The 11,038-nt window shown below is 45.3% G+C and overlaps 1 long non-coding RNA gene across 2 annotated transcripts in view; it reads right to left on the bottom strand.

The window, feature by feature from the left end:
- Nucleotides 1–1,772, bottom strand: part of LOC102385670 — a 26,379-nt gene extending 24,607 nt beyond the window's left edge. For both annotated transcript variants that reach the window (XR_003094109.1, XR_323838.3), the window contains exon 1: nt 1,677–1,772. This is a non-coding gene — a long non-coding RNA (uncharacterized LOC102385670). The remainder of the gene's footprint in view (nt 1–1,676) is intronic.
- Between the last annotated feature and the right edge of the window lie 9,266 nt (nt 1,773–11,038).

Here is an 11,038-nt window from a genome sequence, read left to right on the forward strand (position 1 = left end):
GCTCTGGACTGCTGGACTTCCTCAACCCCTGCCTGGGCTTTAGGGCCCCTCTGGTGTCACCCTCTCCCTAGGCCCCTTGCCTGGGCCTCTGGACCCTCTGGTCCCATCTTTGCTTTTATTTTGGGGTGTGCTCCCCTAGCCTTTCTCTGCCAACGGGTACAGAGTCCTTATTGACGTCATCCCTCTGGGCTCTCTTGGCCCCAGCTCTCTCTCTCTCTCAGTCCCTGGTCTTCTCATGCGCCCCATTCTGGACTCAGATCTCTTCTTCTTCCAAGCTACTTCTAGCTCTCCCACCTCCAGGTACCCTGGTCTCAGTGCTGTTTTGGACTCTCCTCTACATTTGATGGCCCTGTCCCAGGTATCCTCCTTCTGGGCCTCAGTTTCTCCAACCCCTTCTTCTCTGGCTGTGGCCACACCTGTACCTTCGGCTTCTCCTAGGCCCTGGCTCTGCTTTAGGCCAGTTGAGAACTCTGGACCCCTCTCTGGCTCCAGAAATCTTGCCTTGGCTGCCTTCAGCCTTTGGCCCCTCTCTGGGCCCTTGCCCTGCTAGCAAGCCAGTGAGATTTTCTGGGCTGCTCCTTCTGCCACCTTATGTCCTGGGCCCTCCAACTTTTCAGATAGCTGTGGCTGGACTCTCTTGATTCTGAGCTGCAGGCCCCCGATCCCTCTTCCTCTCTGGTGGCGGTCCTTCCTGACTGTGGCCTCTCCTAGGCCCTGGCCCCACCTTGGGACAGTTGAGGGCTCTGGGCCCCTCTCTGGCTCCAGCAGTCTCCCACTGTGGCTGCCGCTAGCCTTCAGCCCCTCTTTAGGCACTGGCCCCGCTAGCAGGTCTGTGAGATTCTATTGGGGTCAGTTCTCCAGCCTACCAGCCCACAAACTCACAGGGCCACTCTCTCAGGGTCCTTAGCAGGTCTCTTTGGCTCTCAGCCCCTCTCTCTGGGCTTCACCTGGACCCCACAATCAGTCTTCTATGCTGGGCCCCTCGATCTGGGCTCCCCCCAGGCCTCACAATAGGTCTTATGCTCTGAGCCCCTCACTCTGGGCTCGCCTGGGTCCATAAAGAACTTCCTCCAGCTCCTTAGTTCCTACTTTAGGTGTTACCTTCTGGAGCTGCAGCTATCCTGCTGAGATATTACTCAACAGGGTTCAAGATGAACTTATACTTGCTGTAAGCCTAGCCCTCCTCTGGAGTTAAGTGACTCCCTCTATCAGGTTTAGCCCCACCTGGTAGCTCCCAATCAGCCCTGGCCTGCCCCTGCCAGTGGCTTTATAGGCTGCCTGACTTCTTAATGTGGTAGGTACCTTGAGTGCCCAGCCACAAGGGGTTATAACTAATAAAGTACCCTATATTCATAAGCAGTGAAATATGTTGCATTGTAAACTGCTATTTAGCAAGGGCAAGCTGTTGAAAAGTCCTGAACACTTGTAAGTGCATACTTGTTTGTTCATGTAGCTATAGAGTCAGTTTAAGTTATCTTCAACACGGCAAGGATTACTGTAACAGGCTCAGCATCAGATCTGTGCCACTGACTCAGTTTCTGCTTCTCAGCCTTCCCAGTTACCACACTGGGTTCTTTTGTTCCAGAGAGATTCTGCTTCACTTTTCAACAGGCCCTTCCGCAGTCCTTTGAACTATGGACACCTCAGTATTATCTGGAAGTATATGTCACAGGTACCCTGGTTCCGTGGCTCCAGATGCCAACATTGTTCCTTTCCCAGATCCTTCCAAACAAGAGAACTTTGCCAAGACTTCTCAAGGAAGACCTTCCTCCTGGGTTTTGGAAAGGAAAATCACCATTAGGAAGTCAATATTTTCAGGTAGCTGCCACCTACCATACTTTAGTATTTCCTTAAGCTTATTTTGGTTTCACAGATAGCCTGCGCTAGTGACCATTGGTCCCTTAAAGTGTCAGCATTTAGCAATGTAATTTACCTCCATGAAAATAAAGAGATGCCCTGGACAAATCTTCCTGCTTGTACATCTGTGCAAATTTGTAACAATCAGAGCAGCCAAAATGGCACAACATTAAATGAAATCTTCTACTGATGATTATACCATCCCCTGTTCTGAAAACACATCATGCTGCATCAGGTACAGTCTGCGGAAGTATTTTAAACCCAGAACAAAAACTGAAACCAAAAAACTGTATAAGGGCCTTGTTTTGCTGACATTATACTCAATGGGAGATTAATCTTGACCTCAGTGGGAAATAGATACAGTCCAAAATCTGGAATTTGCATAACTTGTGATATTCACTAATAAAGATGAAAAGGCACGAGTACCTTACCAGCTTGCCAGTGAATGAACAGCTACCACAATACTAAAGCTGAGAGTCAGGAAAGAAAGCAAGCCACATGGATAAATGGGAAATACAAATTTCCCATAGATCAAATTTGGGATCAAATTTGTTCAGATATAGTAGGAATATCATTATTTATGCCTTGCTGAATATTAACAATACATTGTTAATATTAATATTTATACTGAAATATTTTTTTTGGAAGGGGAAGCTGTATAGCTTGTTAAAGGGCTAGAGAAAACAGGAAGTAATTTATATTACAGCATGTGGAATCTAGACGCATCTAGAGAACATACTGTCTGTGCCTCACCAGCTCAAATTAGAATGAAGAAGTGATTTATACCTAACCTACCTTGTTAAAACAATTGCTAATGCTAAAGAGTCATCCAGAAATTACAGATCAAATAAATACAAGAAGATCTGCAAAAGTGCTTCCAAAGTTCAATAGACTGTAAGTACTCTGTGTGAAAAGCTCAAGTGACTATATGGAATCCAAAGCCTTTGAAGTCCACAGCAAATACTTCATATTGATACAAAACTGAATGCTTGTGGGAAAAACTACTCTGACAAATAGATGGCAGATGATACAAACAAGAGTAGTTAAAGACAGATTACAAGACTTTGGAGCCTATAATGAAGAGTGTCCAAAGGCTAGATGGCAAATCTGAAAATCGTAACTACATTAAAGTTACCAGATGCTTCATAAAGAGACAATTGAGCAGCTGAAACCAGAGAAACCAGGGGAAGTACAACCATTCTGCAGGAAACCCAATGGAAAAGTAATTTTTGCAAACCTGCACAGAATAAAAAATCTGTGTGTAACTATATAGACCATATAACGTGAAAGGAATAAATAGAGAGAGAGGGACAGACTAATCCTCTTGTTGCCAGGAAAATTCAGTCATCTAATGAAGTCTCCTGATACAGAAGAAATGTTTTGGTTTGGTTGAAAGTGTTTTGGCTTTCATGTTGTTAGAAGAAAATGAAAGTGTACTACCCTTTAAGCTGCCACCCAGGGTGATAGTTCTGTTGGATATGTGTTTGGTCATTATTTGATGGAGTAGATCACCAAGGAAAACCTACTATGCTGCAGGGAATGGGGCAGGAGAACATTATAGGAATATTCCCTGTCAAACAGGGGGGTGTCTGAGTCAGCTCAGAAATAAATGTTTGCATATGAGGTTGCATAGAATCTAGCATAATGTGGCCTGTGGACAATAATGTAATGTAAATATATAGCAACAATAGCAAATCAATGCTCCAGCATCCTGCTAAAGGGGAAGTTCAGTCAGCTGACTCATGCCACATAGCAGGCCTTGCACCATATGGCAAGTTTGAGCTCTTGGGTGTGAAAGTTGGTCTTTCAGCATACAAGCTGTAAATGAAATACTGGAGATGGCCCTGGTAGGCTGGAGTGGAGTTGTTCCAGCATGCCCTGGTCTTTCCATATTAGAATTCACAACCATTTTTGTTGCATTTGTCCCAACAATGGTTAAAGCAAGAGTTATTTGCCTATTTGTTAATATGATATTCCCTCACCCTGTCTACTGCTTCTTGGGCCAGACGACTCTGAGCTGCATTAAGGCCACTTTGCGCAGCTCGGCATAATGGCTGAGATGGGGATGGGATTTTATATTTAATTCCCCTTCCTCTCCCCATAGCTAAACCAGTAGGCATGCATAATCAAAGATTAGATGAGATGTGTTATCTCTTTTGAGGGGATTACCCATATGCAGGTAAAATGGTCCTGAACAGGAAGGGAATGTTGCACTATCCTTATTAAGAACAACTGGTTAGTGGTAACTGTAGGCATTCCTTCTTAAATGCAAAATAACCCCAATGCTGACTTTCCTCCTTTTAGCAACCTTTTATTCCAGGATCGTTTATTTAAAGAAGTATCAATTTAGAGGACCATATGGTCTATTTCTCTTCTTATCCAGAACAATTGCTTGGAGGCAATATAAAAATGGTGTTTCAGACCTATACCTGCCAAGTCTGCCTCCTTAGGCAAGAGTATCCTATATATGAAGACAACAAGTCTCTTGCTTTCCAGCCAACATTTTGAATCTACATAAATCCTGAGGTAGGAAAGAATGAATGCAAGGGATGGGGATGGTACACTTCAGAAATGCATTACTAATTCTTTTTTCATTTAAGGTCCTGAGACTACTCTTTTGTGAAAATGACTAGCTACTTTGGTCTGTCCTATGAAGTCCCCTCCTCTAACTAGTATTATTTATTATCTTAAGAAAATATGGTACGTCTACACAAGTCACTTTATTTCACAGTAGATTAATCTACTGTGCAATAAAGTGTTACCACATAACCGTGCGCAGCAGCTACTGCACAGTAAATTAGTCTACTGTGCAGTTAGCTATTACCTATAAATACAAGTACTAGATTAACTGCATAGTAGTTACTATGCAGTAGCTCTCGTGTAGATGCTGACTGGGGGCAAATTTGCTCCCCATCAGCAACGCAAGCAGGGGCCCAGTCCTGGGCTGCTCAGTTCTTGGCTCCCCCTAGGAACTGGGAGCTAATCAGCACCAGGATGGTGTCGCTCTCTGCACCCTCCTGTCCTGCTGTTGCACAGCTCCTGGCTCCCCACAGGAGCTGGAAGCTGAGCAGTGCTGGGACTGTGGAGCACTCTGCTTCCCCACTCAGCTGGGGGCTGAATGGGAGCTGTCTCACCAGTGGGCAGCTCAAGCCCCTGGCTTGGCTAGCTCTTGGCTGGGTGTGGATTGGGGGCTTGCTGGCAGCTGACCAACTGGTGGGATAGCTCCCGGCCAGCCCCAGCTGGGCCAGGATTTCCCACCTAATTGATGGCTCGCTGGCAGCTGCCCCACCAGTGGGATAGCTCCGCGCCAGCTAGTTGCTTGGTAGAGAAGCCCCCCTTGGCACTGGGCTGGCTGGCAGTGGTGTGTCTGGATATGCACAGGGTGGGAGAGCTCTGCCGGCTGTAATAGCAGCTGTCTTCTGGCCCGTACATATCAGGACCCCTCCTGATGTGCACAGGGCCAGGAGACAGCTGCTGCTGCAGCCGGCAGAGCTCTCCTGGCCCCCTGCACATCGGGACTGGTCCCGTGTCCCCTGCCAGCCCCTGAGCTAGCACCCCAGAGGAGCCTGGAGGTTCCACCCTTGCTGCTGCAGGAGGGCAGAGCAGGACAGGAGCAGCCCTGTACTGCACTGTAATCATGCTCCTGGGAAGGCCTGCTGCTTAGTAAAATACTGCACAGTAAACCTAGCACATTAATAGTATGTGTAGATGTGCCTAGTGTTACATGCTTATCTCCTTAGATCCTCTCAGCTGTTCAGAGAAATTCACTGAGCATGTGCCAGCTTCTGAAACAATCTGGAATGGAGAGGGATGGCAGGAGAAGCTGTGCCCAGTCTGGGCAGCTGACGGCAGGAACAAAGGCAATGTTATTATACCACTTTTTCATAACAATAGATTGGAGTCTTCAGAAAATAAGTGGTCAGCCATAGTATGCTGATTTCATTATATATTGCTGGTAGACAAGCCTTGCCCAGAATTCAGGGACCTATATGGCAATTTTTATTCCTTTCTGTTACTTGCTGAATGTAAAATCATACGGATCTCCTTACTGTACTTAAAGGTGCCTCATACAAAAGGAACTTCTACGTGACCCTGTGATGCACATGCTGAAATGCACTTATACACTTAGCAAATGTTGTTATTATGTGAAGGGAAAAATAACAGCAAGCCATTTCTGCCAGGAAACACTCCTGGAGCAATCACATTCAGTCCAAAGTAGATCATAACTCCTGAATCACTGCCAGGGTAACATATGGGTCAGCCAAGCATTTTGGGACAGGATTGGCTGATTGGAGTTTATAGTCCCATTTAAAATTTAGAAAACTCTCATTTAGCAAACTAATTTGAGGTGAAGAAGGAAGAGGGAAACTTTCACATCACCATTGGCCTCCTGTTTATCTGCTTATCCTGGGCCCTTAACATAATAGAAAAATTTTGCAAGCACCTATAAATTAGGGGCCTTTGAGCCTCCCACATCTTTCAGAGGGTTTTGTGTGTAGCCTGGAATGAATGCAGGGATAGTACTAAATTAATTATTGCTAATGCTTTCTCTCGTTTCATAGATTTTGTAGACATTAGGGCTGGAAGGGACTTCATGAGATCATCAGGTTCAGCCCCTCTGCCCAAGGGGCAGGAAGTCGGCTGGTGTCAAATGATCCCAGCAAGATAAGCATCCAAGTGTAAATGTTATCACTCCATTTTACAGATGTGACAATTAAGGCAGAAAGGTTAAATGACTTGACTGAAGCATCAGAGGAGTCTGCCCCAGAATTAGAATGCAGGAGCACTTTTGTTGTTAATCCTATGCACAGACCATGTTGCTGTTCATGATACATATAACATTTAGACCAGTTTAAATGTTATTCAGACCTGTAGCAGACACACATACAAGCCTGTTTAACTGGTTTTGAGCCACCTAGAATGGTTCAAAAACGTACCTGGAAAATCACATACTATTTTGAACTGGTTTACAGTGTTATATGTGAGCAGCAAACATTCCGTGACCTGGGTCTGGTTGATCTTCCAGGTATCCCACACTGCATCACTCCTCCCCCACCCCAAACCCTCCTGGCTCAACTGCACCCCACTTTTTCTCCCCTTTTGTTGGCACTGTTTATCAATCAGCTCCTTTGCACTGCTTGTTCACTAAAAGCTATCTTTCTAACAACCAGCTGGGTCCTCACTCCCTACTTGACTGCAGTCCCTCATTATGCCTCTCACCCTCCCCAGCCCCTGGGCATCAAAAAGCATGGATCTAGGCACTCCCTTACTCCCAGGCACCCCAAGTCAGGCCAACATTGCAGGCTTTGGTTAGTTCCAAGCTACTGAGTTTTATTAAACTCATATTTAGGAGAGAAGGGAAAGCAAAAAAGTGAAAACATCCCCAGTCACAAGTCTTCTCCCTGCTGGAACCCCCAAAGCATGGGTGCAAGCACTCCCTCCCCTAATTGCTTGCTGGAAGGCTTTCATACTCCTACCCCCTGGAATCAGAGCCAGAGCACTTCATACAATTGTGAACTGCTTCCCAATCAGTGACATTTAAGAATGATTCAGTTGTTATGTCTGTCCACACCCCCTGCTGCAGCAACTGGGAACCGGTTCCCAATTGACATCTTGGAACAGTTCAATTGTTAGGTGTGTCTGCACCCTGAGTTACCTCTTCTAGCTTACAAATATACATTTGCTGCTCAGTACAGGCAACTGGTTTAGCAGCAGGTAGTCGGTGAGAACACCTAACAGTGACATCAGCGCTATCTTGGTCAGGCTAGACAGCATTGATCTGTGCAGCTATATTTGGTCTGAGGTTCTTTCAGAAATCAGTGGCCCTGTTCCTTCATAGATTCTAGAGACCAGCCCAAAATAAAGCAGTGAGGAGAGCTGTAACTGCTGATTGTGATAGCCCTATAGTTGTGGTGATCAGCTTGCATTTTCAAGAATGTTATTGTAACCGGAAAGACCAGACCAGTGGTTCTCAACCTTTTTAGACTTGAGGCACCCCTGAGAAAATGCCAGGTCTTAGCTTTCACTCGTTTTTTGACCACAGAAAAATAATAGAGCAAGTCTTCTGTTGAAAAGAAATCAAAAAGACCACAACAAGCCTGAAGGTTTTTAAAACTATGAATTCCTGTTTGAAACCTCTGGGTGTATCTTGTGAATCATGTTTGTACATCTAACAGTGCTAACACTGTCACCCCACGGCACTATTAAAAGACTCTTGAAGCATCCTAGGGTGGTGTGGCACCATAGCTCCTTGTTCTGCCATCTGCAACCACAGAGAACAGTTTAGCTCCTTTGTCAGGGTTCAAATTACACTATGACTCTTGGCGGGGGGTCTGTGGTAGTGGCAGCTAGAAACTCTTGTCTCTTTTGGGGGGGCTCAGGCCCTCCAACCCCCGCTTATTTCAAATCCTGCTCTTTGTAACCATCCTTCGGGTAATTAATAGCAACCTTCAACTACCTGAAGGGTCGTTCTGGAGAGGATGGAGCTGGACTGTTCTCAGTGGTAGCAGATGACAGAAGAAGCAGCAATGATTTCCAGTTGCAGTAATGGAAGTTTAGGTTAGATATTAAGAGAAACTTTCTCATGAAGATGGTAGTAAAGCTCTGTAACAGACTACTCAGACAAGTTATAGAACCTCCAACTTTGGAGATTTTTAAGACCTGGGTAGACAAAGCCTTGGCTAGGATGATCTAGTTGAGGATGGTCTGCTTTAGGCAGGGGGTTGGACTAGATGACCTGCTGAGGTCCCTTACAGCCCTATTTTTCTATGATTCTATGAATCACTGGGCTAGACACTTAGATGAAAATGGAGGTTAGACCTGAGGAGAAGCAGGCACTCAGTTTAAATAACAAGTATAAAGCCAGCTGAGGCTCTGCTCTGAGATTTCTAGGTTCTGGAAATCATAAGGGCCCCCAGTTCCAAACCGTCTCTAATCCACTTTTGGATTGATGGCATGCTACTATTCTGGTGATGTAACCAGAGGCCTTTGTGTATGTAACCCGAGGCCAGGAGTGGTAGCCTGTCTATTGTGTACTATATGTTCTTTCCCATACCTAATGTGCTGTGAAGCAATTATTCAATGTGAAGTAAAATTCACATTTTTGAGGTACAGTCAAGAGAGTGTCAGGTGCCCTTGTGGAAACAATACGAAAACTGTTAATTGAGGAATGCCCCAGCTTCCAACTAGTTTCTGAAGGTTTGCTTTTCGTATGCCCAAGGCCAGGATCAAAGGGGATTGTCAAAATGACACCTGGGCCTAGAAAAAGAAAAATGGGTGAATGAGTTATTGTGGTAAACTCAGGGAGCATCTCTGAGCCTTGACAGGAATTCAAAGAGGTAAAGAGAAAGAGGGGCACAGAAACTGCAGAAAGCAGGCTGTCTCTTCCAATCCAGAGATAACAAGGTAACTGGAGGGAACTCAGAAGCTTTCAGGAAAAATGACAGTAGGGGTAAGGCTCAGCCTGTGCGCTGTGTACTCTGGAATGAATTTGTTTGGAAGAAACTGTTTTTGAATTACTTTAATCACAGGTACCCCCAAAAACAGGGTTTCCAGATGCCAAGCAGAGTTGAGCCTGACAATTGGTATGTGTGTATATACCAGCTCATATATAGATATACACATACCATACCATAGGGTCATATATATTATATATACCTGAGCTCATCTTTGTCATTATTTAATTTATTTTTGGTTCCCCTAAACAGCTTCTTTTGATTTAAATCCTTCCAGTCTTACAAGATAATACCAACCAGATAAACCAAGTCCTGAGATCCTGTCCAGCAGTGGTAGGACCACTTAGTTCTACCCAGAGAATCTCAACATCTGTCACTAAAGGGATGCACTCTGAAGGGACTAAAAGGGGTTGAATGTGCATGGCACATCTTTAACTGTTCATTTAAGGCAAATTTAAAGTCATATTCTGCTCCTGGCATTATTAGGACTGAGGCTCTAGCCCTGAATTTACAGAGTATCATGACCACCAACAGACCCATATTCAAATAATATCACACCTTCAATAGATCTCAAACTATGAATAATAGACAGATGCAAAATATGCAGGTATTTGTGCATGTGTAATTAAATGATGTGACTTCATCACCTAATAAGAAGATAATTACTGTTATTGTGTTCAAACTGCAAAGCCATTGGGAGCTAGAACTCTTGAAGTGTATGAAGCAGGAAGGCCGATCCTATAGGTGGGAGGAGGTAGGATCCAGAGTTAGTTGGCTGCTCAAACAAAAGCGTGTTTTTTTGTCTGCTTTCTATGTAACTGAGCCACAGACTAGCCAAGGTGTTTGATCTTGAGAAAGCTTCTTCCATAACGCCAGCAGGCTGTAGATGGCAACTGTTATATTCCTTCAGACTTCAGTGCCTATAAATGGGCCACTGAAAGCCTCAGGTATTTTACATAAACTGCAATGGCAGGGTCCTGAGATAAACAGATTGTCCAGGTGGCCACACAACATCAGCAAAGGCTGATTTCAGATGCGGATTGGGATACACAAGTCATTTTTTTTCAAAGAACTGTGCCTTCTTGCACTAGGCCTGAGCCCAGAATTACTGGGGACAGCAGATTGTGCAGTGAGTTCTACAAAATGTGAGTTCGGAGCCATCCTCGTCTCCATCAGCCCAACTGTTCCACTTTGAAACAAACTACTCAACTTCGTACCGCCCGAGGTTCTTAAGAAGGACGTATACAGCAAGATCTTTAACTGAGTAAGGTGCCTCCTTAGGAAGGGACTAGGTAACCAAGGTGGATCGTCAGTCATGTTCACCCCAAAACATTAATTATTAACCAGATTATAAACGTCATTGCTGAACAACAAGATTTCTACACCTCACTGCCTGCCATCTGACACCAACAGGGAAGAAATCCTGCTTGATCTGCACAACCGAGAGCACCCCACAAAGACAATCTCATGGACCCAGAGGACAGATTCTCAGCTTCAGCTTGCTGTGTGCAAAACTGAGGTGTATTTCCTATTCATACGGGGACTCTTTGCCATCTTTAACTTTCCCTAAGCCTGATGAAGGGTCACGTGGTGTGAGCGCGGCGGCAAGGGCGGGGAGGGGAATGAAGCGCCTCGCTGCACTCCGCCAGGCGAACACTCCACCTCCCGCTGCGCATGCGCCCGCGAGACCCCTCCCCCCCAGCAGCGAAGGCGCAGGCGCAGGAGGG

Source organism: Alligator sinensis, unplaced genomic scaffold (genome assembly GCF_000455745.1).
Source record: "Alligator sinensis unplaced genomic scaffold, ASM45574v1 scaffold309_1, whole genome shotgun sequence".
NCBI classification, from domain to species: Eukaryota; Metazoa; Chordata; order Crocodylia; family Alligatoridae; genus Alligator; species Alligator sinensis.